The sequence below is a fragment of the Saccostrea echinata genome, unplaced genomic scaffold (genome assembly GCF_033153115.1).
Source record: "Saccostrea echinata isolate AGI-Se365-2 ecotype Australia unplaced genomic scaffold, CSIRO_AGI_Sech_v1 ptg000029l, whole genome shotgun sequence".
NCBI lineage: Eukaryota > Metazoa > Mollusca > Bivalvia > Ostreida > Ostreidae > Saccostrea > Saccostrea echinata.
Window position 1 is genome coordinate 26087391 of NW_026889778.1, and position 25897 is coordinate 26113287.

At 32.8% G+C, this 25897-nt stretch overlaps 1 long non-coding RNA gene across 1 annotated transcript; it reads left to right on the forward strand.

Annotated features, from left to right (window-relative positions):
• The first annotated feature begins 611 nt into the window (after window positions 1-611).
• Window positions 612-6906, forward strand: LOC133194670 (uncharacterized). The gene is made up of 6 exons (XR_009722158.1): window positions 612-969; window positions 1934-1970; window positions 2828-2883; window positions 3160-3227; window positions 3556-3628; window positions 6777-6906. It is a non-coding gene; the product is annotated as an uncharacterized LOC133194670 (long non-coding RNA).
• Window positions 6907-25897: the final 18991 nt, after the last annotated feature.

Sequence of the window (25897 nt, forward strand, 5' to 3'; positions counted from 1 at the left end):
TTTACTTGACTTGCTTTGATCTTAAATTTATATAATCTTGAATTTTATATGCCTGAATTTGGTCTTAATTTTTATAATTATGAATGACTATGATTTCGAGTTCTATAAAACTGGCTATAATCTTAAGTTCTATTTCACGGTCTGATCATGAGTTCCACATGATTGGTTGTGATTCTGAGTTACATATTTGTGGCTTTGATCTTAAGTTACATATAACTGGCTTTGAACTGTTGATATTTCCTTCAACATCACCCATCCCATCTGCTTTCTGTATTTTTTTTTATTTTGAAAGGATGTGCTCCTTCATGAGACCCTCTATCCCCCAAGAATAACCTCTGATCAAGGAAGAAACTTAAGTATATATGTGGCATGAATTTAGAATTGTTATTCATTAAGGTCATATGATTTAATTAGTGACTTATGATTCATCCTTGCTTTTCAATATTTTTTTCAGAAATAAGTTCTCAATAAATTGTTTATCTGTTAAGTGTTAGAAAAGTATTATAAATAGGAAATAGTTGTACATTAATTTCGATATATGCAATTTTATCACTACACACCTCCTTACCTTATTTGCATAAATCGGAACTTTTCGAAGATAAACGTCATAAAATATTAACAAAATCCGTAAACGTCCGAACAGCTTTCATTGCGAGAACTCTCGAGAATTAGATGAGACCAACACGCGAGAGGTGAAAATCGAGAGAAATATTCAACTTGAAAAAAGAGGTAAAACTTTATATTTTCTCGATTTGCAAGGTTTTTAAATTGCATAAAGTTGAAAAACAAACGTTTCTTTACATGAAAAGTGAAAGTATGTATGAAGTTTCTCGTTCTGTCACGTGCTATTGTACATGAAAGTGTCAAAACTGCACCTCTCGATTTTGTAAACATTTTTCCACGTGCAAGGGAGTAGTTGTGTCGGTAAAGATGAACACACATACACTGGTTTAGGAAACAAAAGCACTCGTAAGTAGAAGTCGATTTATTTTTTCGATTACCTGTAGCACAAAATGGCTAAATATTTAAGGGCAAGTTTGTAAAATGCTGTAAAAGCATGTTTTGAAATGAAGAGAAAATGTAGGTGTGCTATAGTCCGTTCCTACACAAGCTGTGTGTATTCAGAGATTGCCCAGTGATCTGTGAGAACCTTGTGTCTTTTTTAACACCAAGAGACTAAAATTTAATTCTATCCATACCATAGTACATGCACACAAGCTCTGCCGAATTTCCTCTACATATGTAAAGGTGTTTAAATTTGTTTACATTTTGCACTTTTAATATTGTCAGTTATTTATACCAATTATGCTGTTTTCAATAGAACCTAATGATAAGAAAATGTTTCCTACTTCTCTTATTTATCACAGAATTTATGATCAGATGATGCAATTCAATTCAATTCAATTTATTCACTCAAAAACCATGTAAATGGTTACATGAGGTACATAAACATATAAAACATATATACATATAATACAGTGGGTCAAGCAAAAGGTGAGATTAATTAAGCTAGCTAGGGAGAACAGACGCAGCCATGCAGTTCTCACACATATCAGACTTTACAGACATGAATATTAATTTAATATACCCAAACTTTACATATGCAGTTTATGATATCCTGGAACATTTCTTGCATGTTTACTACTTTCAACTATAAATACAGTGTACTTTAAGTTAGTGGGTTTTTTTTTCTTATAAAAAATTGTCCATCCCAAACTAACAAATGAAATAGTATAAATAATATACAGTAACATTGCAGGCATCAATCTGTAATATTGAAATAATTTATTTAAGACCTCTGTCAATGTAAACACAATTTACAGTGATGTTTTGCATTTTTGTTTGAGAGAATATATAATTAATTTACATATGGTAAATTGATTGTTATATGTTAATATTAAAAGTAACTAATTTTTTGCTTTGTCTATTTCAGGTTTAAGTACATGTTGAACAGCCTTCTCCATAAAACGGTATGAAAAAAAACACACACAATTAATAATATAAAGTCATGAAGAAATAAAAAAAATATTAAATTTAGAAAATCTATATTATGTTATTTATGTAGCATAAAAAATGTGACATCATTTCAGGGCTAAAAATAATTATTTTCTTTCACTGGTCACTCTAGGGCTATCACCTTAAATTTTTTCCTGGTCAGCTCTGAGTACTTCAACTGTCCCACAGGGCCAGTAGATTTTAAAAAGACTGGCCCAAAACCATAAAGAAAATAATAGTGATACATTTTTTGTTTATATTGTGATACTTAGTAGTTTAATTTAACAAAACAAGAAAAGACAGAACTTTGCCTGACAAGTTTAGTTACTATCCCAACCATAAATGAATTTTGTTACATGTATACATAATAAACAATGACCCAATGGACACATGCCCTCACAATGTACTAGCCTAAATTAAAAATACATTAATTGGCCCCAGCCCAGTAGGCCATTAATTATTTCGAGCCCTTCATTGTAAATTTGTAACTTATTATAATTCAGTAAGTTGGCTTTTGCAACAATCTGTGCTTTTTTTTGTATGTTTTTTTTTAATGATATGTCCATCCGCACCAGTGATGATCCCACACAAATTACACACACAAGAAAATAATTTTATTTCATTAAAAAAAAATAAATGGGCTTTACAGATTTATCTTTTTTGATTTTTTAAGAATGACATGTTGGTTGAATTTGAAAATGAACTTCCATGTGCATGGTGCTGTAATGCACATAAATCATAAATGAGAATTTCATTCTAAAAAATACCAAATACATGTATAAAAATAAATAAATCTAATCAAATTATTATTTGGAATGTACGTTTCTTGCAGGATATTCTGAAGACAGTGATGACATGAAAGTTCAAGATTTGCCTATTGTGAGCATTGTAAGGATAATTTTATAACATATTATATGTGACATTATTACATGTATTTAGTTATTATGCCTGATTGGAAGAAACAAAGAAAGGATATTTTAATTTTGCTCAGTTGCACCAATATCTGTTATACATGTGTATCTATGTAAAAAAATCCTGTGGATAATTTGTCAGACAGAGAGATAGAGAGAGGGAGGGCTTTTGATAATTGAAAATCATGCATCCGTTACTTTTTTAACTTTGTTCAAATGATTTATTCACATTTTGTTTTTTTTTCTCTTTCAGCAGATACCTCGGTAATACAGAATGGGTCAAAAAATGCACAAAGGTTAATCACATCATGCTGCATTGCAGTGAGTTTATATGCAGAGAAATTTACCATTAAATGAGATTTTTAAAAAATAGAAATAAACTGTAAAACACACTTGGCTGTATGTTTATGCAAACAATTTTTTTGAACTGCAAATTATACCAATACATGATTCAGCATATTCTGCACACTTAAAATGATTTACATACATGTATTTGTTTGATTTGCAAGTAGTGCAATGCAATTTGTCAGTATTGTTCATTCATGCAGTTCTCTTGGTGATCTAACTGCAAATACATGCATATATATTTTATTTGTACAAATTAAGTTAAGAGGATTGTATTAATGTAATATTCATATTTGTATTTCAGCTGTAACAGAACAATTTATCTGATGCAAGCATCAACCATGAGAATAACAAAGGAGGTTAGGTCCAAAGAGAAGGTATGTTTATAAGTGGTGATGATATGTTATTGATGTAAATAGATTATAGCAATTAAATAGAAAGAACAATTGTAATTTTGCCAGTCAGAAAAAAACAAAATGAATTTTTTTTTTAGCTAAACTGAGTCGAAGGCTCAAGGCATAGGGACTTGAGACAATCTTAGCAAAATCGGGTATATAGTATAAAAGGGCTCCCCTATTATACTATAGCTATATACCCGATTTTGCTAAGATTGTCTCAAGTCCCTGTGGCTCAAGGTAGCTTTTCTGATGAAAATTTGTCTGTAGTCTGTCGTTGTTGTCATTGTAAACTTTTCACATTTTCATCTTCTTCTCAAGAACCACTGGGCCAATTTCAAACAAACTTGGCACAGATTATCCTTGGGTAAAGGGGATTCAAGTTTGTTCAAATGAAGGGCCACACCCTCTTTCAAGGGGAGATAACTAAGAAATAGTGAAAATTGGCTGTATTTAAAAATCTTCTTCTCAAGAACCGGAGGGCTAGAAAAAAAAAATTAAATTTAAGTGAAAGCTGCTTGACAAAATTTAGATTCAGGTTTGTTCAAATCCCCAGGGGTAGGGTGGGGCCATAATAACCGATCAAAGTTTTACATAGAAATATATAGGAAAAATTCTAAAAAATCTTCTTCTCAAGAACAGCATAGCCATGATTGATGATTTTCATATGGAAGCATCCTCAGGTAGTGTAGATTCAGATTTGTTCAAATCATAACCCCAGGGGGTAGGGTGGGGCCATAATAAAGCCAGTCAAAGTTTTACATAGAAATATATAGGAAAAATTCTTAAAAATCATCTTCTCATGAACAGTAAAGCCATGATTGGTGATATGTATATGGAAGCATGCATCCCCAAGTGTTAGTCAAGGTAGTGTAGATTCAAGTTTGTTCAAATCATGACCCCTCGGAATAAGGTGGGGTCATAATGGCCAATCAAATTTTACATAAAAATATATAGAAAAATCTTTTAAAATCTTCTTCTCAAGAACAGCAAAGTTATATGCTATATGGATATTGAGGCAACCTCAAGTAGTTTAGTAGTATAAAATCCCCCCCCCCCCCTTGTAAACTTTTCAATACTGAACTGATTTGTGCTTTTTCCTAGCCGATGTGCTCAGGTGAAAACATGGGCCTCTTGTTAAAGTCTTAATTCTTGTCAAGAACAGACAGGTCATGATAAGTCATTATACTCATATTATCTTGCTAGCATCCTCTGAGATAGTGCAGAGCAGATTCAGATTTTTTCGAACCATATTCCCTGTGGGTAGTGTAGGGCCACAGTGGGGAATCAAAGTTTATTCTGAAATATTTAGGGTAAAAGCCTTTTAAAAGTCAGGCCCACCATAAATCATATTATTATGCATGAATAAATTCATCTTAGTAAAGAATCCCATAATCCAGGGTTAAGGATGGGCCATAATTAGGGGTAAAATATTTATCTGGAAATAGTTAAGGAGAGGGGGGGGGGATCTTATGTAAATATTGGAAAATCCTTTTTGTTCATTTCATGGATCTTAGGCTAAGAGGGGGCTAAAATAAGTTTTCATAATTTTATTTCCAATTTTAAGGAGACTTAAGTTTGATTTTTATTTTTCTGTCTTTCAATTAATCTTTAAACATCAAACTAGTTGCAACTTAAAATAGCTGGTTATGAATAATCAACAGAGCTCACAAACTGTATGTGGTTAAAATATCTACAAATATCAGAGAAAGGAAAACAATATTTTGGGGCATAGAAAAGGGGCTTAACTCCTATCATTACAACACGTGAAAAATGTGTGTTGTTGAGAAACATTTGAATATAATGCTGTCTAATTAAGTACAGCTAAACTTCAGTATCTTAAAATCAAACAATTTCGACTACCTGGGGTATGTTGACATTCATCATTATTACCTAGATAAATGATTTGCTAACACTTGGAAATGCATATGATTTATTTATATTTAATTGGTTTATTTTGTACAAATTTTTTTCTCATGCATATTATTTATGAACATTATTATACCTCTACTGATTTTTTCCCTGTATAACATTAGATCGTTAGATGTGACTATTTCCATAGAAATTGTTAAGAATGGACTATGGACTAATCCCCAAGTGTTAGTCAAGTGAGCTAATCCCTGCTTCGAAAGCTAATTCCCGGTTATCCATAATCCTCTAGGTTTTACTTTAACATTGGTATATGTGAATGGACTAATCCCATGTGTTAGTTCAGTGAGCTAATCCCTGCTTTGAAATCACGCTATCTGAATCCTCTAAATTTTACGTTTGTATCGGTATAATAAAACAGTTAAAAGTATATCATTGAGGGAGTTAGCAAAATTCCAGTTCCCCTCGACTAGGACTATTTCCCTCGGCTTCGCCGTGGGAAGTAGTCCTGGCCTTGGGGAACTGGAATCTTGCTAACTCCCTCAATGAAATACTTAAACTGGATAATAATAAATTGATTTTGCATCTATATATGGCATATACTACTATTCCAATAACAGCATGTAACTTTGTTTGATAAAGCATGCAGTTTCCCATGTTGATCACCATATTTTTCATTGATTTGACATTTAATTTCAATAATAAGAAATACTATTTTGCACATGAACAGAGAAGCCGACAATGGTTTTGACTGACCATGTGTTGTTGCTTATTACAAATGCTGTCATTGTAAACAATCATTCAATGCGACTGCTCAGTATTATCAGTGTGTTGCTGGATTCTCTATTTCATATGCAAAGTAGTATTCATTTCAATGAAATTTAACATCCAGTCAATGAGAAATATGGTGTTCAACATATGAAACTTAAGCGTGCTTGATCTAACAAAGGGGCACGCTGTTACTAATATGATAATATGATTTTTTTTATACTCAGTTTAGGGTTCAACTTTGGTATCTCGAACACTGAGTGATATCTTGATCACTATGGAGATGTCAAAGTCATTTTGAAGTCCCTTGAACCACATTTGTCTTCTTTGTATGTTACCCTCAAGCTCTCAACCCCTTGAATATCTCAAAGTTTTTCATCGGTCCCATTGAGTTCAAGATAATAAGGCTTGACTGTATTATATTGATTCAAATTAATGGATGATGCATTATAAATAAAGCAATCTTATATATTATTGCATTTATATTTTCCAGGCAATGTAACAAATGATTGCTGAATTCATGAGGATTGGGATGAATCTTTTCTATTCTTAAGAAGTGTCCAAACATCATTTGAGGATCCCTTCCTAAGAAAAGAAGAATTTGCCTATTCAGAGAGTCCATAGTTTACAAAATATTATGTAACATAAAACTTCTGTCTTCATATTTTATTCAATTATATAACAGTAGTAGAATATGTTTAGAAAAAAATAGGGGGCTATAACTATCTCTCTCTGGTACTGCATGTCTAATATACATGTATTACGTATTTTAATTACACATGTATTTTAAAACAGATTATCAGTAAAAGAAAGAAACACAATGTTAGTCTTTCAGTGGCTTTTATTAAGGTTTTAATATTATTTAAAAAAAATGGAACTTGAATCTGTTTAAATAGGAAGGAAAACAAAAAACTAGAATTCAGTAGGTACATGTACATGTATTTAGTTTTGTTTATTATAAGTTGTTTAAAATTTAGGGAGCTTGTGAAGGATATCTAGATATTATTTAAAAATTTATTCTTCATAGTTAAACAATTTAATTTTTATTATAACATATGCTCTGTAATTAACAACTTCATTTGTTGTACAACATTCCATTGTCTGTCAACCTGTAGGAGTTCATTTCTTGTAAATAAAAATGAATACATGATGTTTGTTCACATTGCCATTTTTTTTTATATATACGAGTCCTGAGTTATAAATTTTGTACATACCTGTATGTACATTTTTTGTTAAATAATTTAACTTTAACCAAATATTAATTGAATGTAATTTTGTAGGTAGATACCTTCCAGAAATATTTACATCTACCAGATACATGTGAAATCAAATACTGTATACTTGAAAATAAGGATATTTATTAAATGGAAATTAAGTTACACATTCATGTATAGTGAAATTAGATAGACTGTGTTGTTGTTATGTTTATACTAACTCAACATAAACATCGATTGGATGTGATCCTGATTAATTAAATAAAGGATATGAAACCATAATAATTTCTTTCCTTTTTTCTTTTTTTTTTTTTACAATTAATAACACTTTACAAATTTCAGACTTGATGGATCTAAATTGATAAAAGAAATTGACTATACCATTAAAAAATTCTTGAGTTGTCTCTCTTTGTGGAAATAATTATCTGTTGCAATGAATGCTCCCTTGGGTTCATGACCCTGAATATTGATAAGGTTGGGAGGTGTGACTAATTTCAACGTTTAAGTCCTTTTTCTGCGTATAATTAAATGGATCATGTTAATTTGGGATTGAGATCATGTTTACCGTTGACGGCGTCGTTATTTACGCACAATGTTCTAAACAATATATTTACACTGGCATTTTTTCGATGGAAAACAACAAGCAATTTGCTATTGATGAAATTAATTTTTGTGTTTCCTTCAATTTCGTGAGTAATTTCTGTTTTAAAAAGGAGTATACATGAATCGAAAATATTATTGATATTCTTGGACCGTATCTGGCAGATGGCAAAAATAATGACGCTGCTATCTTAAACAAATATCTTCTTGCAATTGGGGAGGGCAATGGGCTGTTTAATGGGGCAAAAAGATGGCATTGTAGTTTTAGAAAGGGATTCAGGGATTCTCTTGATTTGATAAAATTAGTTGGATTGCAGTCAGAATATCCATATTTCTTGGGAAAAACAGCATACAATCCAAAAAGCCAACTCTCACCTCTTGTAATTAAGGTAAGGTGGGCAGTTGAGTCTGCAAACAGCAGATTAAAAAGTGACAATTTTTGGCCAATATAGCCACCAATACATACATTCCTATTATTGGTGACTATGTTCGGTATCTCTGATATCAAAGGAACAACTGGTCACTGTCCTTTGTTAGTTACATATGCAGACAAATTGTTAAGACAGTGACATATGTAGCTCCGAATGATGTTTTATCGTTTTACTCAGATTTATAACCTGGATCGATCTTTGATGCAGTATCCCGGTAATTTAGAGCCATGTCTTTTCACTGTCACAATGGACTGAAATAAAAATAATTTTGATTCAAATATTTTTTTGTTTTTTTTTTCTTAATCCATACCATTAGATTTTTAAATCCACAGAAATTCAAATAAATATCCTATTGGTAAAAAGAAATTTTGAATTGATGAGCAAGACTTTGCATTTTCAAATCCTTTGCTGAGAGGGCACTTACCTTTAACAATATCAGGACAGATGAGGCAACTGGCTGGTCTTCATGCTGGAAGGTGTGTTAAAACAAAACCATCCAGTGATGTCTTAACATTGCCAGATGAGCAGACATATACCTATATTTAAGCAAGATTCTGTAACATGACATTAGAATTTTTGCACAGCTGTACGCACAGCTGATGATAATTTAAGTGCCTGTCAAGTAAGCTATAAATCTGGTTAATATTCATTTATTTGACACAAATATGAACCTTCATTGAAATTTATAAATATTTTGACAAAAATATTTTGAAAATCAGCATAAAATTTGTCCTTTTACACAAAAAAATATTTTCAATATAAAGAAAAGAGAAATGCATAATTGTATACATATAAACTGTACACAGGGGTATTTTCAACCATTTCAATTTTTAATATATACGCTCTTTCACCGTTGAAAACAATTTTGACCTTTTAAAAGAACAAGGTTCTTTTTGGGCCTATTTTGCCCGAGTAAATTTTTGAAAAAATCACAACTGTTCTGTTTAAGATGAAAATATATTAAATTTCACTTGGACCCTGCTTATCTGTAAAAAAAATGACGTATTTCTCTCGCTAGTTCATGAATAATAACGTCAAGAATTGCGTTTTTATCCTCAATTTCTGAAAAAATTCTTTAAAAATTGCTAAAAATTTAAGATGTTTTTCAATATTTTGCATAGCCCTCGACCTCTGCATGATCCAAAATGTTGAATTATATAATAAAAGAACTGTTCCAGGAGATTATAGTCCATGTTCCATTTTTAGATCGAGGGGTGAGCTCATATTTTATTTCTTTGCTGAAAGTACTCACACACACTCATTTTGCTTAAAATTCAAGAACACTGCAATTTCACAGAGCATGTATTCTTATACCTTGGACTCTCAGCGGAAACTTTCTATAGGAAATGAAAGTACTCAGTGTTTACTTCATAGTGATGTTTGAAATGGTACATCATGACTTGGTCAGTTAATTGTCATATAGACAGGGCTATTTTATGTATAAAGTGAACCTAGCTCTTTGATCAGACACATTTGTGTTTAAGAGATGATGCTTCATACTTTTCAGAACTATTTTTATAATATTTAGTCGTATTTCATGTAAGCAATTGGTTGATAAAGGTAAAGACATAAAATCGAAACAGTAACCAAATGTCCCCTCATGTTAGCAGTATTTATTAACAATAAAGTACAGTATTATATCAATTACAAATGACCCCATACAAGAACTTCTGCTGGAGTAAGAGCGCTCGACAGCCCTGCAACAATCTGTATTTTAACATATCGACCCACTGTATTAGAGGGACACCACACGGCAATCCTCTGTGCACGTTTTGTAGATCCTGTATAATGGCCACAAAGATGCATAATGTATACGTTTTTCCCCACTTTAACGTCTAGGTCGTGAAGCTGGCCAGATATATTAATTGAAAAATATACATGTATTTCATTATTAAACATATAGCATATATCAGGAGAATTTCCTTACTTTAATTCTTACTGAGCATATTCTTTGCAAAATAAAATATTTATCAAAAGCATAGGCACTGTTAGAGACAATTTTCAAATATTGAAGCAAATAATATACTTTAAAGAAATAGAAGAATAATAACTTTAAAAAAAAAAAAACGTTAAAAAAGTTTACCCTTCAAATGTAAATGCCTCATCATCTCTTTTTTAATGAACAACACCCATACATAAAATAATCAGAAAAGTAAATAAATGTGAGCAATCTATTTTAATGTCAATTTCAGCTTTGAATACATACAATTAGCACAACAGTCGGTTATAGCAAAGACTTCTATTTCATGTATTTTGTAGTTTCTCCCCAGATCAATCACAAGATAGGGCCTTTTCTCCTCATTTGTGTGCGTGAAATCTGTAAGAAGACCGTTGACTGCTTTTGATCCGGGATATCCTCTACTTCCATGTCCAGAACTTAGAACTACGGATTTTCCATACGCCACATTCCATAGTTGGTTGTGACCCCCTGTGATTTTGAACTGGTCAAAGTAAACCAAAAATATATCCAGAAGCAAGGAAGGCAACATTTGTAGAGGTTATAGCTAATAGCAATCCACCCAGTTTTTGATATCTTGAGAAAAAGTATACTATAACCTCAGTTGCAGGAGTTATATCACTCTTAAAGTAACAAAAGTTTAAGTCTCTACAATTACAGAAGCAATGCTATCACTGAAGAAAAAGGCAAAAGCTAAAGCACTTGCCGATTATGATTCTATATGATTTTTATACTTACATCTTGAGCAAAGTATTTATATGAGGATGATTATTATGCACAAACTATTGAAAAGGTGTCTCTCATGCAAAATGTAAATTAATGTAAAAATACCTCTATTAAACCATATCTAAATGCAACAATCTCACATACATGTATCTGATACTGTTGTGTGATAACATGCAACGTAACATATGTTTATATCTATCTATATATAGCCCATTACACCTCTAAGGCTCATTGATATAAAAAACGCCTATACATATAGCCTCACCTGCGAAATTCATTTTATTCCTGTAAGGAAAATCATTTTTTTCCCAAATGCTTCATGTTGCTATTGTGGCTAGTGTCATAATTATGGCTAACATAATAATAAAATGAAAAAAACATAACCGTATCCAAATATCTTTCAACCAAAGGTCACAGTTACATATGTACGATGACACATTGATTCTTTTGATGCTACAATTGCTCAATATAAATTTTAAAATATAAAGAGGTTTAAAAATACTGTAAATGTATTTTCTTTTAGCGAGTACGATGTTTGGTGGAAATTGAATTTTCAACCAGTAAGCATAGATTTGATTTAGCGCTTTTTGAGTGTGCTTTACATGAACATATATCCATAAAACATTTAGCGATGTACTTGATTTAGCGGAGGCTGCTTTCCGCGAAAGGCGCTAAATAGAATACACAGCCAAATATTAAGCGTATCTAGAGCGGTTATGATATGCACTCAATTAAAAATTTAATCACGTATAGACTGGAGCATAACCTCAAACTACATATATATAGGATATCCCTTTTCTGTCACCATCCTAGGATGGAACAAATAATATTTACGAATACAAAAGTGACAAAAAGTATTACTCCATATGTTCAGTGCTATTAAGCATAAATATTGAAACCTTGTAAAATATGATATCCATATATAATTACTAAAACAGATAAATCTCCGTCACTTTTTCACAATGAAAAATATACCACTAATTAGAATACATATGTATGTATACCACTTATTCCACACATAAGAAGATGTCCACAAATCATGAGACATATACATGTATATTGCAAGAATATTTTTTGAGAGCGCTTTTGTTTATTAATAATAAATAACGCAAGTTGTTTCCTTCCATTATTGATGAAGAATGTTTGAAGAAGCAAAATGAATGTCTACATCTCCATTATTACGAAAGAACATTTTCGTAGGCACCCTATAGACTGTAAATTAAACTGCAATGTGAACTCAAATAAAAGAAAATAACATTGGAATCAGACTTTGAAGGACGTTGCTGTTCATCTAGACTTTTTTTTGCCTTGATCTATCATAAACAAGTGGTACATGTACATGTTTAATATTGATCTATGTTTTAGGCTTGTTAGAACAACATTTGAAATAAATGTAACACAAGTTTGGCTTTCCAGAAAGCTGAAATGTCATCTCTTTGGCTTCATGAATGTCACAGAATAAACAGTGGATTGTTACATTATTTTCTCAGCTATTACAGGCAGTATTATCGCTTTTGAAAAAAAAGAGGGGGGGGTAGGAAAAAAAAATCGACGACTAATCTGAACAATTTTTGACGAGGGGAAAAAGGGGCTCAAACTCAACATTTTCATTTCTTGGAAGGCCGGTCTGAGCATCTCACGATTTCTACCTTGCTTTGAATTGGGTCTAATTTTGTTAATTGCCCGAATTTTATAATTATTTACGCATGAATAATGATCACATGTGAAATTTCAATCTTTAGTCAAGACGCTTTCCAATTTTCATGGATTTCACTCAGTTCGATACATTGAAAATAGGTCGTTTTAAATCTTAAAAGTTTCCATCAACTTTCAAGATATCTTATTTTAGAGGAAATCTGCATTAATTTTCCAAACGCCATTAATATCAAACAATTAGAAAGTAATAGATTTAAGCGATTTAAAGATACTTTAAAATATTTTTATATAGTTGTTTTTATTTTGGTATATGCAATCTTTGAGCAGGCTGTATTAATTCAAAGCAAACTGAAATGTGTGTATGTGTGTGTGTGTCGGGGGGGGGGGGGGGTCTTTTTCAATCTTGTAACCGGGGGATTACAACTTTTCCAACAAACATATTTTATATTATTATACATTCCCATGGGATGATTTGACGTACCATACTGAACAAAAGATGAAAGATGGGGCAAGGGCACGCCTTTCAATGAATATTTTCAATGTTTGGGAAAAAAGTGGAAGGGGGCGACCCTCCTAATACTACGTGCCTGTATTATCTTTACCTGTTTTATATATGCTTTATATATTTTAAATATTTTTCGTACAATGTCTGTAAAAAAAATCTAACCACTGAGAAATATTCGTAAAAATTAGATAACAACTATTCCGTATGACGATGGATAAAAACTTTAAGTTAGCGTTCCTTTTGACTTTAGTTCTTAGTCGCCTACTACGGCAGCAAAGAAGTTTCAAAGCGCTAACTTAATGTAATCCGAACCTCAATTAATTTCCAAATATTTTCCTCATTTTAATCGTATCCTCTGAAGTGACTTGGCCATCGAACCACTGGGAATATCAAGGGAAAATTGAGACACTCTGCATCATACGTACCCTTCTTCTGCCCATGTAGATTCATGTTTTAACGCTATATTACATGTATATATAATATAAGTATCGAGGGGTTATCAAAAAGTTCGTGGACTAGCGCCATAAAATTAAAACTGCTTTAGGTACATCAATGAATTTCAACACATTAAGTAGGCATCATCTTTTCTATCTGTAGAATAAACAATAATTCATAAGTTTTATTTTTTAATAAATTGTTTATGGTTTCGTAAGCGATGGTATGTCCAGGCGGCGCAACCTCAAATATGACGTTTTTCTACCTGAGTGTAACTGAAAAAAAAAACTCTTTTGATATGAGCATTTGTCATCAAAACCCCCCGTAATTTCGGGCATGTTGTACGACACTATTGTTCCGTAAACTTTGCAATTTTTACCCCTTTCTTTAAGTTCTATGAAATTTTATTGTAAATTTTATATGGAGTGTCCGAACAATGAAGGGCTTGAAAATGACGTCAAAAAGGGGGAGAGGTTTCTTTTTCCAGCATTCTATAAAGTTTTGCACTTGTAAAAACTTGTATAGATCTAGGAAATGTTTAAACGGGCTACAGAAAAATACAATGCATCCATAGTACTTGTTTTTAAATGCCCAAAAAGATTCAGAGAGATAAAAGATGCATAGTTAATATCGATTTGTAGTCAGGGTGTCAAAAGTCAGTCACGTCGAAAAGTGACGTTGATCATGTGTGATAGAAATTGAACTCCAACAAGCTAAGTATTCTGGCATAATCAAGTGAGGATTTCTCCCTATGTATAGATCCATTTACAATATTATATGCATTGAAACCAGCTGTTCATGACTTAGTAAAGTCATATAAACAAGACGGTCTTAAGTCCTTACTTAACTCCAGGTTACCTCATCAAGATAAGTGTATGAGGTAGAGAGATCGAGCGGACATTGAGAAACAATGACGTTGTCGGACGTCATGAATCTAAACGGCGACAGCGCCGGGTGATCATGTAATGTCTTTTTTATTTTAGAATAATTTGGCAAATTATCAACGTATCAAGCTAAAATTTTCAACATTTCTTAAACTTTTGTTGTTTTATGTTCCTTATAAATTTTGTAAGCACAGACTACATAGTATTAATTTCATCGCATCAGTTTTTGATACCTCCTCGTACATATATACGCTCCCAGGAAAATAGCATGCATAGAAAGGTTATATAATTGAAATGTTACCATTTAACTAAGTATTTGCACACTGAAAAGAGCCCGAATCTACCAACGTCGATTTTATAGGCTGTTTCATAAGACACACATTTTATAATTTTGGCTTTATTTCAAGAATACAAGGAGTGATTTTTTTTTTTTTTACTTTTTCCCATTAACAAAAAAAACGCAAATTAAAATTGCACAAAGAACATGATAAGTTGCTTTTTTTTTGTTAATCCTTACAAAATCTGAGCCAGGTAAAGAAAATTGTTTTTCCTTAAACTTTTCTGCAGGGGTACATTTAAATAAATAAAAAAAAGAATAGTGCAGACATCCGAGAAAATAATCGTAATGATTCTTTATTCCAATGTCTGCAGCACTGAGTTACTTAAATCAGAGACATTTATGCTTCTGCTTAAATTGTGCTTTTAGGTAAAATTTCTTTTCTTTGAAATTTATTTTTTTTAATACGTTCTGTTTTATTTTACATATATACGGCAGTAATTATCGATTGACTATTAAGTAAACATAAAAGTTAAGTTTTTGCCATTGTATATCTGCATTTAGCGTGAATGTTTTCACTGTTTTCTTTCGTCAGTAAATCCTGGATCCACTCCTTGGCTGATACATTCAATATTCTATGTTTTGTGTATTTTGATCCCCGCCCGCTATATGACCATCGTTTTGCGCAATAGCCTAGATACAATGTTTACGTGTATTTTGAAGACTCACCACCACCCAAGTGATCCTACCTCTATTACTCTTAATGAACCCCGTGTAGTTTTACTTTAAGATAGGCCATTTTGTAATTGTAAGACAGAACGCTCAATTTTGTTTACATCTCTATATTTAGAAATCGTGTAATCATCAAGTCATTTGCTAGACCACCAGCTTACCGATGGCAGCTTACACTAGGACTTCACTTCCGGATAACAAACTTAATGTGTCGTCTTCCGAGGGAGATGACAACAAGCGCAGTCATGACAGACAACAGACAATATAGTGGTAGGATGTTTTGTCAAGTCTTCATTAAGTGGACAGGGATTCTGAGATTAGCTCAGCTAATGCTCGCTACATATACTTGGGACATAGTAAAAAAAATAATGGTACATTAGTGTTTTAAATGATCATCAATATTTAAGTGATAGCAGAGGTAAAAGAATGTCTTCATGTCAATTTGAAACCAGACAGGTATATGTAATGGTAAGTACTGTGGAATCATTTTATTCGGGGGGGGGGGGGGGGGGGGGAGGAGGGGCAACGTCCTTGGACGCAAAATTTTACCAGTATGTGGGGACGTAATTAATTCAGAAGATTAAATTAATTAGAGTGTTAACATAATAATCGTTTGTTGGGCTGTAAATTCATAAGTAAAGGTTACCCTCGAAATCCACGAACGTTTGTCCTCCTTTGAACAATGCCGATTTCACAGCTTCTGGAGCTAAACTTTCTGAAATGCTGGAAAGTCAGTCATGGGCTCCGTATTTCTGCATGCAAATCAAGATAACACCTTTTCCTCATCTAAGCACAATTTTGATCAAAGAAGAAGCATGAATTTTACATATCCACACTTACAACACTGCGATCTGTCAAAGATGTACGTAAACATAATTATAAAGGCCGGTTATAGATTTTCAGGGCTTTAATTTTTTCCCCGTACGATTGAAAGAACGATCGATCAATAAGTCTTAGCAGAAGATCTTGCAGGTGTATGAGTGGAGAATTTGGTAAATATTTTATTTTCAATGTGTATTTGTCGATCATTAACAGTTTTCACTTTATTCTATTTTATTTTGACTCATTTACATGTATTTCCATTCAGTCTTCCTTAGACTGAATCATCATAATTATTTCCTTTCCTTTTTTCGCCGCTGTTCTCGTCTGACTCAAAATTTAATCTTAATGATATTTCACTGGGCTGTTGAAATAAATACGTTTAAATGAATTGCTGTTTAGTGGAGAAAAAGAGAATTATAGGAAAACTGAAATACAAACATGTTTTTTTAAAACGAAAGTAGGAATAATGTGTGGAAAACCCCCAGTTGATTGTTCTGTCAAAAATATTTACGTCGGTGTTCCCGCCAAATATCAGATAAATTGCATTAAGGGTTAATAGGTTCATGGTTATCAAACTCAGGTAAGTACATCATATAAAGGTTTTACTAGAATTAGATGCCAAACATTACTATCAAATCAGCAATACTTAAGTAATTCCTGTAAAAATCATGTGCTTTGACGTCTCATTTAAAATATATTTTGTTGGTTTTTATATTCAAAACTTTGAAATAGATTGACATGTTGATTAGATATATATCCCACTGAACGCAAAATAAAAGAGTCTTAAACTTTTGTTCCATGATTGGTTATACATATATATCTAATTATAATCAATGATGGCAAACATTATTATATTCATAAACTATTTTACCACAAACATCACTTTTTTACATGTATCTAGTAGTTGATTTTTTGCGGAAAAGGCTGATTTCATCCATACATTAATGTCTGGGGTCCCGAGTCCACTCGTGACCATTGGACCCCTGACAAATTTTATTTTCATGTTCTACGGACTGACTGCAGCGACGTCTTTCGGGAAAATGACAAATTGATTGTTAGTCTTATCTCTAGACCAATTAAATAAAACCTTTCGGTGACGAACCACCTAGAACATGTGCATTGAGGTGTCAATTGCTTACTTTATGTTAAGTTTTATATCAACTTATGAAAGCCCCAATCTGATTTCTGCTTCTCAATGAGAGAAGCAAGCCCGTAAAATATCGAATAAAATTCGTTAGAGATCCAACGACCACGAGTGGACTCGGGACCCCTGATTGCGAGGATGGGCTGACTTTTACAGTCGACGACTTACATTTTTACTATGGAAGTCCTGTTCTGATAGAATAAATGATTAATAGTATGTTGTTTTACGTCCCGTTCGAGAATATTTTACTCATATAAAGACGTCACCATATACGTTCTATATCGGTAAGGGCTTCAAATTTAGACCTTATTTCGGCACTCAGGGTCATTGAGCGGAAGGGGTCTTTATCGTACCAACGCTTACTGTGACACGGGGGCCTCGGTTTTTAAGGTCTCATCCGAAGGAGCCGCAACTTTTACTTCAAAGTGCCGAGCCCTTGCCGAGGGAAAAGTTGCTACCTTATTTTTATCGACTTAAGTAAAGTACATATTACATTGTCTAGGAAGGGAATGGCAAATACGTACTCAGCCCCGCCCCCTTCCTAATTTTACCAACTCCTGCCAAGTTTTCCTTCTGGAAAGCTTTTTCTTCCTTATTTGATTCTTTTGAAAAATAAGATTTAAAGGAGATATATACTGTTCCTAAGGAATAAGGTATTTTAAGTTATGTTATCTTGCCTTCCATCCCCTTTTTGTTGATTTTAATTGGTAAATATTGTTAGCGCTCCTAACGCCATACCTTTGACACCTATTAAATAGGAAACTACCTTATATGTCACTTGTTAGTATGGCACACAGCGTAGCTTACCATGAACAGTTGTCCAAACCAATAAATAAATGGCAAATCATGCAGGTCTACTACATGTTAACATTTTTCCACAAACACGTGGTTCGGTCCAATTTACGATGTAATATTTGTTGGAAATCGGGAAAGACAATTGAAACTCATTTTCATTGTTTTTTTTTTAAATATACAGATTAGTTATTAATAAAGATGTTCCATGCTCACATTAAGAAACGAAGTTGTTTTTCTGAGCTAAATGATAGATTGAAATACCATCACAAAACCATCAGAATACTAGCAAATAAAATTTGAAATAGCCAACACTTGATAAAACGTATGGACTTCTTAATGACTATAATTATGGTCCAGGGAGTCCACGTAAAAATTATATTCATTGATACTAAAAACTGGGAATACAGATAATTGTCAACAAGTCGCCTTAGACAATAAAATACCAAAAACTAGAAGTCTACGTTCATAAATCAAGTGTTTGTAAATGTGAGCATGGAAATTTAATTTGGCATAAATTAAAATTTCAGTATTTTTAAACAAACCCATAATGTTTGTTTGTTTATCGTTTAACGTCCCTCTCGAGAATTTTTCACTTATATGGAGAAATGTCAAAGTAAGCTTTTGAATGTAAAAGGCAGCACTTCTTTCAAAAATACAATATTCAAATTATCTCCCGTTCCAGCAGATGGTCTTATTTATTGCACTAGATCAAATATAGAGCCAAGTAATGATTCAGGGTATGACAAATAAGTTGAATGATAAAGTTATCAGCAATCTTGTTTAGTTCTTACATGGCTCTCATTCTGATTTTCTACGGATACTTCTTTGAATTTGCTTTTCCAAGACGAGGGCGTGACCGATCGACAGCGACTGATCTTACATCAGGCCTCAAGACCAGAAACTCAGAACAGTCAAATTTGTTTTTGAATATCTTGTGTTTTTTAACATATGTGTAAGAAATTTTACATTTTTGAATCAAGTTAAATTCATACATGAGATGAATATTTTGTTTCATTATCAAAACTATTTCAAGAGTTACTGAGTTTAAATTTTGACTTAAGTCTGTTCCCAGTTTATGGTCTCTTAGAGTGATATTTCTAAAGAACAACTTTTCCCTGCTCGTAGTTTGTTTTGTTTGATTGATTTTTTACTTGGTTACTTTTTGTAACTACTAACAATCTGTCAGAATGTCCATGGGTGCCAATTGCGCCCCGTTATTAGCAGGCATATTTTTGTATTATGAAGCAGAATTTATTCAAAAACGTATATAATTATACATGAGAAAAAGGGGACACTTGCTGTGTCCTTTAACTCGACATTTAGATATATCGACGACGTATTATCAATTAACAATAATTACTTTCATTCATATGTAGACTTCAAATGTCCCGTGAACTTGAAACATCTGTTTCATATTTGGAATACTAGAAAAGACCTTTACGGTAACCTAACAACAAAACTGTATGACAAACGTGATGACTTCAGCTTTTCAATTTTCAACTTCCCTTACTTATGCAGCAATATACCCTTATCACCTGCATACGGGGTTTATATCTCTCAGTTGATTCGATACGCAAGAGCATGTTCCACGTAAGAAGAATTTCGAAAACGAGGCAAGCTTTTAACAAACCAGTTATTAAATCACGGTTATCGTTTAAAGTCATCATTTCGCAGGTTCTACGGCTTATACAGTGACTTTGTCAGCAAATGCGATCTATCATTAATTTTAATGCTGACTGACGTTTCTAAAATTGTAAGGACAATATTTAAACACTGAATTGTCTACGGATTTTTTCGTTTGCCCGATCATGACAATAAGCGCACGACGGGTTTGACCGTTCGACAGGGGATGCTAACTCCTCCATGGCATCTGATCCAACCTCTCATGTATTAAGAGACCCATGTTTGCTCTGCTCCCGATTTGTATTGTTTCAATGGACATTTGAGCTTGTTTACTGTATGTTATATCTATGTCATTATATGTAATACATGTAGACCCGCTACTCTGTTTCCCTAAAATGTGCAGCTGTCATACATCTTTCTGTTAGCACGACAAGCTCAAATTTTTTACACGTTAGTTTTATTGTATGAAAACAGATCAACGAGCTTAGTGAGGTACGTTGTAAAATAGTGAAAACGTTGAATATCAGGTACGTAAATTTAATGATTGCAAAATCTATATCTGAATAATTCAATTATGTTAATGTATTTATATGCAAAGTTTGTGTGTCAAGGATGGTCTTCAAGAAGTCGAAAAAAGAAAACTAAAGAGTTGTCCCCAAGCAAAAGGAATAAGCTCACATGCGTAGAGCTTCATTTTTCAAGATAACGTTTATCAAGTACGCCCTTTTAAGTGATTAGAATTTATTTATTTATAAGGTTTAACTTAATGGATAAAAGGGGAAAAAACGAACATCATACGAAAGTGTTAAATTTTTAAAATATATTTTAAAGATTTGATATACACGTCATCTGCATACAAAATAGATTCAAAGACATACACCTATAAAAAGGTGAAGATAGGGAACAGTGATCCATCTCAAACTATTTTTAAACAATACAAATATGTGAAAATGGCAAAACCATATTCACCATCAAAAGAGTTAATTATTATATAATATCCATTAAGAGTCGTAATCATTTCATTATGTAGTCCGGTTTCAAATAAATAAGACACCGGGACTTCAAGACGCCGTCATTATCATTATCTGTCGCAGAAAGATTAAAAAATGTGCAAATTACAAGTTATAACTTTCTTTTTTCCTTTCGCTGTATGCAAGACATCATTTCCCTTCGAAATGTACACACAATAGTCCGGTGATTGGCTTGCCTTATGTTTGGTTAACGTTTTTTCTGTTCAGCTGGCGACGTCCGTTGAAAGCATTGTTTACAAAGTTATTTGAGGTGTCGTTTGTGACGTCACATTCACCGCTGCATGTGCACTGGCCTCCGGTGAACGGTTTCAAATCCAGTGACCATGTGTTTGAACCGTTTGTGTTTGTAAAGATTACAATTTAGATTTTATTATTAACATTTATAACGAAACAAAATAACACGTCTCATGCATTGAGTTACAAGTGTGTTTTACTGTACTCAAAATTTGATCATTATTGATGTATTTTTGTCGCTTGTGAACACAATAAGCAAAAACAAGCTTTCTTGATATACCCTAGATTTAATTAAAAAAGAAAAAAAAAAAAAAAAAAAAAAAAAAAACCGAAAACGATCATTTAACTAGTAGACGAATTGCTTGATAATTTTTTTTATTTTGTATTTACATTATACCTAGGCGAAGTAATTAAAAAGATTGAATTAAATCATGCAAAAAGCAGCAATATTCTTTTTGGAGTGAGTAAGTATTTGATAATGTCATTTTCTTCACATTTTTGTAATTTCGGAAACACAGACCTAAATCATTGTAATGACTACTACAAAAGCATCGCGGGTTCGAATCCCACTGCGGGACAAGGAGACCGGTCCTTCGGAAGAGACCGTATAAACCGAGGTCCCGTGTCGCAGTAGGTGCTGGCACGAAAAAGATCCCTCACTGCTCAATGGCCCTAAGTGCCGAGTGTAGGTCAAAATTTGTAGCTCTCCACCGACAAGTGGTGGCGTCTCAAAATGAGTGAAAAATGCTCGAGAGGGACGTTAAACAGCAAACAAACTTCAAAAGCATTTTATCAACAAATAATCAGAGAAAAATGGAGTTTAACTGGCTCTAGTATTGAAAGTAAGGAAATTTGAATTATTATAAAAACAATAGTCTTACCATTGAGATGTCAGGTCAGTCTAACCTCGGTTCATTTGATTGGAAATTATTACGATTAAAGATTTTGCGGATGATGACTTAAAAGGAGATTGCTGAATACACTGTTACATCCACTTATTTGTCAATAGTATACCTCATTTAAAAAAAAACCTCATTGTACTCAGACCTTGCTCTTTCGTTGCAAATCTGATGGGAAACATAATGGAATATTACTACAGAAATGGCAAAGCTTACGATCAAAAAGCTGTTGTATATCAAAATGTAAAGTTAATTGGGATACATCAGAGCAATGGACTTCTTGTGTAATTCAAGTATCTCAAGTTTTTTGTCATAATTTTTTAATGAATGTAAATTTTACCGTATCTACACGCCTAGAAGCCGATTTTTGAGATTAAGTTTTGGTCCAAAAAATGAAAATAATTTTTTTTTTAAATGAAAAAAATGAGGGGAATGTGCATAATTGAAAGCTATAAAGGCATAGTATTTAGTTTTATTGTCATATTATTTTATTAATTATTTTTCTGAGCGACAAAATAGAAGATATATGCTGTAGGTTTCCTTTCACACAATTAATAATCATTTTTATAAATATTGAAATTAAAATGTTGAACAAAAGAATTGGGGTTTTCATCATTTAAGGTTCTTGCTGAAATTTAGTCTAGTTACACTGTATTATAAATTTATTTCAGAAGTTTGCTTCTATTGACTTAGATCCCCTACATCATGGACACACTAAGATTCAGTACCCAATATAAAGTGCATCAGTGTTCACAATGTCGAGGAGACACACATTTCTTCTGTAAGACCTGTAAACATGAACTGTGTCCTCAATGTAAAGAAAACCATGTTTTTCATCTTGATACTATATGCCATGATGTTGTGATTTACCTTGCAAAATCTGAAAACATCATAAGAAAAGAGACCTGCGTGAGACACCCAGACAGAATCTATGTACAGTACTGCATTTCCTGTATGCTTCCAATTTGTATCAACTGTGATGAACACAAAAAACATAATACATTAGACATTAAAACAGCATATAAAATTGATCGACAGCAACATAGAGAAATTTTTCACAACATCAGGAGTGGAACTCTCTGTAACAGATGTTTTCTTCTTACAGGAATCAAAAATGATCTAAACACTTGTCACACAGAAATCTCCAACTTTCAGTCACAGATGTCAATAAGAGCCAAGAGACTAAAAAAACTGATTGACACTGTGATAAGGGATTTTGAAATCGGACGGGAAAGCTTTATTTATAAAACACAGCAGCAGATAAGAAAAATGAACAGCTACCTAGCTTTCATAGAAAACTATGAACATATATCTGAACAATCAGTAAACAGATCGGTAAAATTTCTGTTAGTCCTAAGAAAGATGCTTGTCCCCAAAATAAAAGAGATTCCTCAATTACATTTATTGATCTTCCGGCTGATTGAAGAAACGAATGTGGGGGATGTGATTAAGTCACTGAAAGAAATCCAAATCATAGAGACAGGGAAAAGACAGTTAAGTAATGAATGCCTGTTAAAACTATTGTCTACACCAGTGTTACTCAGATCTGTCACAGTGTCAGGTGTTAGATGCGTGACACACATTTCCTGCGTTGCATCAGAATGGGTCTGGGTCAGTGATAATAACAACCTCCTCTTGACAAACACAGCAGGTGATATACTGCATAGTCTGCTAGATGTACGTAAAAGTTACTGGGGTGTACATACAATAAACCCTAATTGTGATCTTATTTATATAGACAAATGTTATAACATTTGCAAACTGTCTAAAAATAATAGAACAAAGTGTATATTGATAACACGTGTAAATAAATCGGATCCATGGGTTCCACAGTGTGTCTACTGCTCCCTCGCCAATGGCGATTTACTGGTCGGGATGTGGAATACAAATACATGGACAGGCAAGATAGTACGGTACACCAACACTGGACAACACATACAGACCATACAACATAGCAACATGGGTCAGGAGTTGTATTGTGTACCTAGGTGTATCTCAGAGAACCGCAACGGAGATGTTATTGTGTCTGACTTATTTCGTAATGCTGTAGTTGTGACGGACGGCGGAGGAAGGCATCGCTTCTCATACACAGGACCTCCACCAATATCACGACTATCACCACGTGGAATCTGCACCGACGTCCTGTCACACATACTGGTTTGTGACTTTAACACAAATACAATACAAATGATTGACAAGGATGGTCATTTCCTGTCTTTGATACTGACAGAACAACAAGGGATATACGAACCACAGAGCCTTAGTTACGATGAAAAAACTCATCTTCTTATGGTTGGATCATGGAACAGCAACAGAGTGTGTACATATAGATACATAAACAGAAAGGATTATTATCATGAAAGTAAATTATAATTATTTCAAAAGATACATGTATACTTTCTTAAGACGTACATGTAGGACTATCTGACTAGCAGTTGTTAAAAGATATACATGTACATGCGCATAAAGACAGGACTATCACTAATGTTATTGCAGATAGTTAATTTTACATGTTCGGGCATGGCTTAATGACAGGTAACTACAAGTTTAAAAAAATACAAATACAGATAAATAAGACACAGCACTTTTATGCAAGTAATTATTATTAGATTCAAATCCATGCTGTTTTGTCATGAATTAGATTAATTTAATAAAAACCTACAATTGTCTTATGTTGTACTCAAAACATGGAGGCTGAAATGCAGTTTTTAATTTTCTATTTTTTTTTATGTCTGAATATATGTATATGAGAGCATCCTTTTAAACATTTTATTCTCACTTACGTATACGGAAAGGGTCCAAGAGATAGAGAATGTCTATTATAAGGCTGTATGTTAATATGAAAATTTCAACACAGTTCAATAGAGTTTAATTTTCATCAATTTTACAGTATTTTACAGTATTTCAATATAAAATATTTTCTTTTTTATTAAAAGAAACTATTAAACTAAAAGAAAAAAGTATTTTGAATTAAATACTTAAACTGCGTAAGCCGGTCCATGTAACCCGATATATGGAAATTCTGGGGTTAAATATACAAAGTGCAAAGATTTGGGTAAGGTCTCAAACAAAAGTGTTTAAAGGGTGACTAACGTTTTTATACAAATATTTAGGCCATTAACCGACCACTGAATAACAAGAAGCACACGACGGAAGTGACAGGGAAAATATTTTCAATGAGCATACAAACTTGGACCCCATTCTTTTGCATTTCTCGTACCACTAAGGGTCATAATTGAAAATAAACAGAAAAATTCTAAATACAGGAAAAAATATAAAGGAGTCCTTAGTACACTGAATTTGAGAAAAAAATTGACCCCTAAAAATCTTTGAAGCGTCTATATCTCAGATCCTGAAGTGACGTCATCCTCGAAAAGCTATTCAAGCAGGTTCAAATTATTATTTATCATACCTAAAATTTGCTAGAATATTGACCAAGCCGTGCACATTTGTTTTTCAAAGTGCTTTAATATGGTAGATATTAACGGACTTTGAAAAGATATATATTTTTTTCAAAGTGCGTTAACTTGATTCCAAAATTAAACGCAATTTGGAAATTGTTTTTAAAGTGAGTAATTTTTAAAGTGCGTTGTAACAACGCACTTTGAATTTTTTTTTCAAAGTGCGTTACGAGTGTACATACACCTTT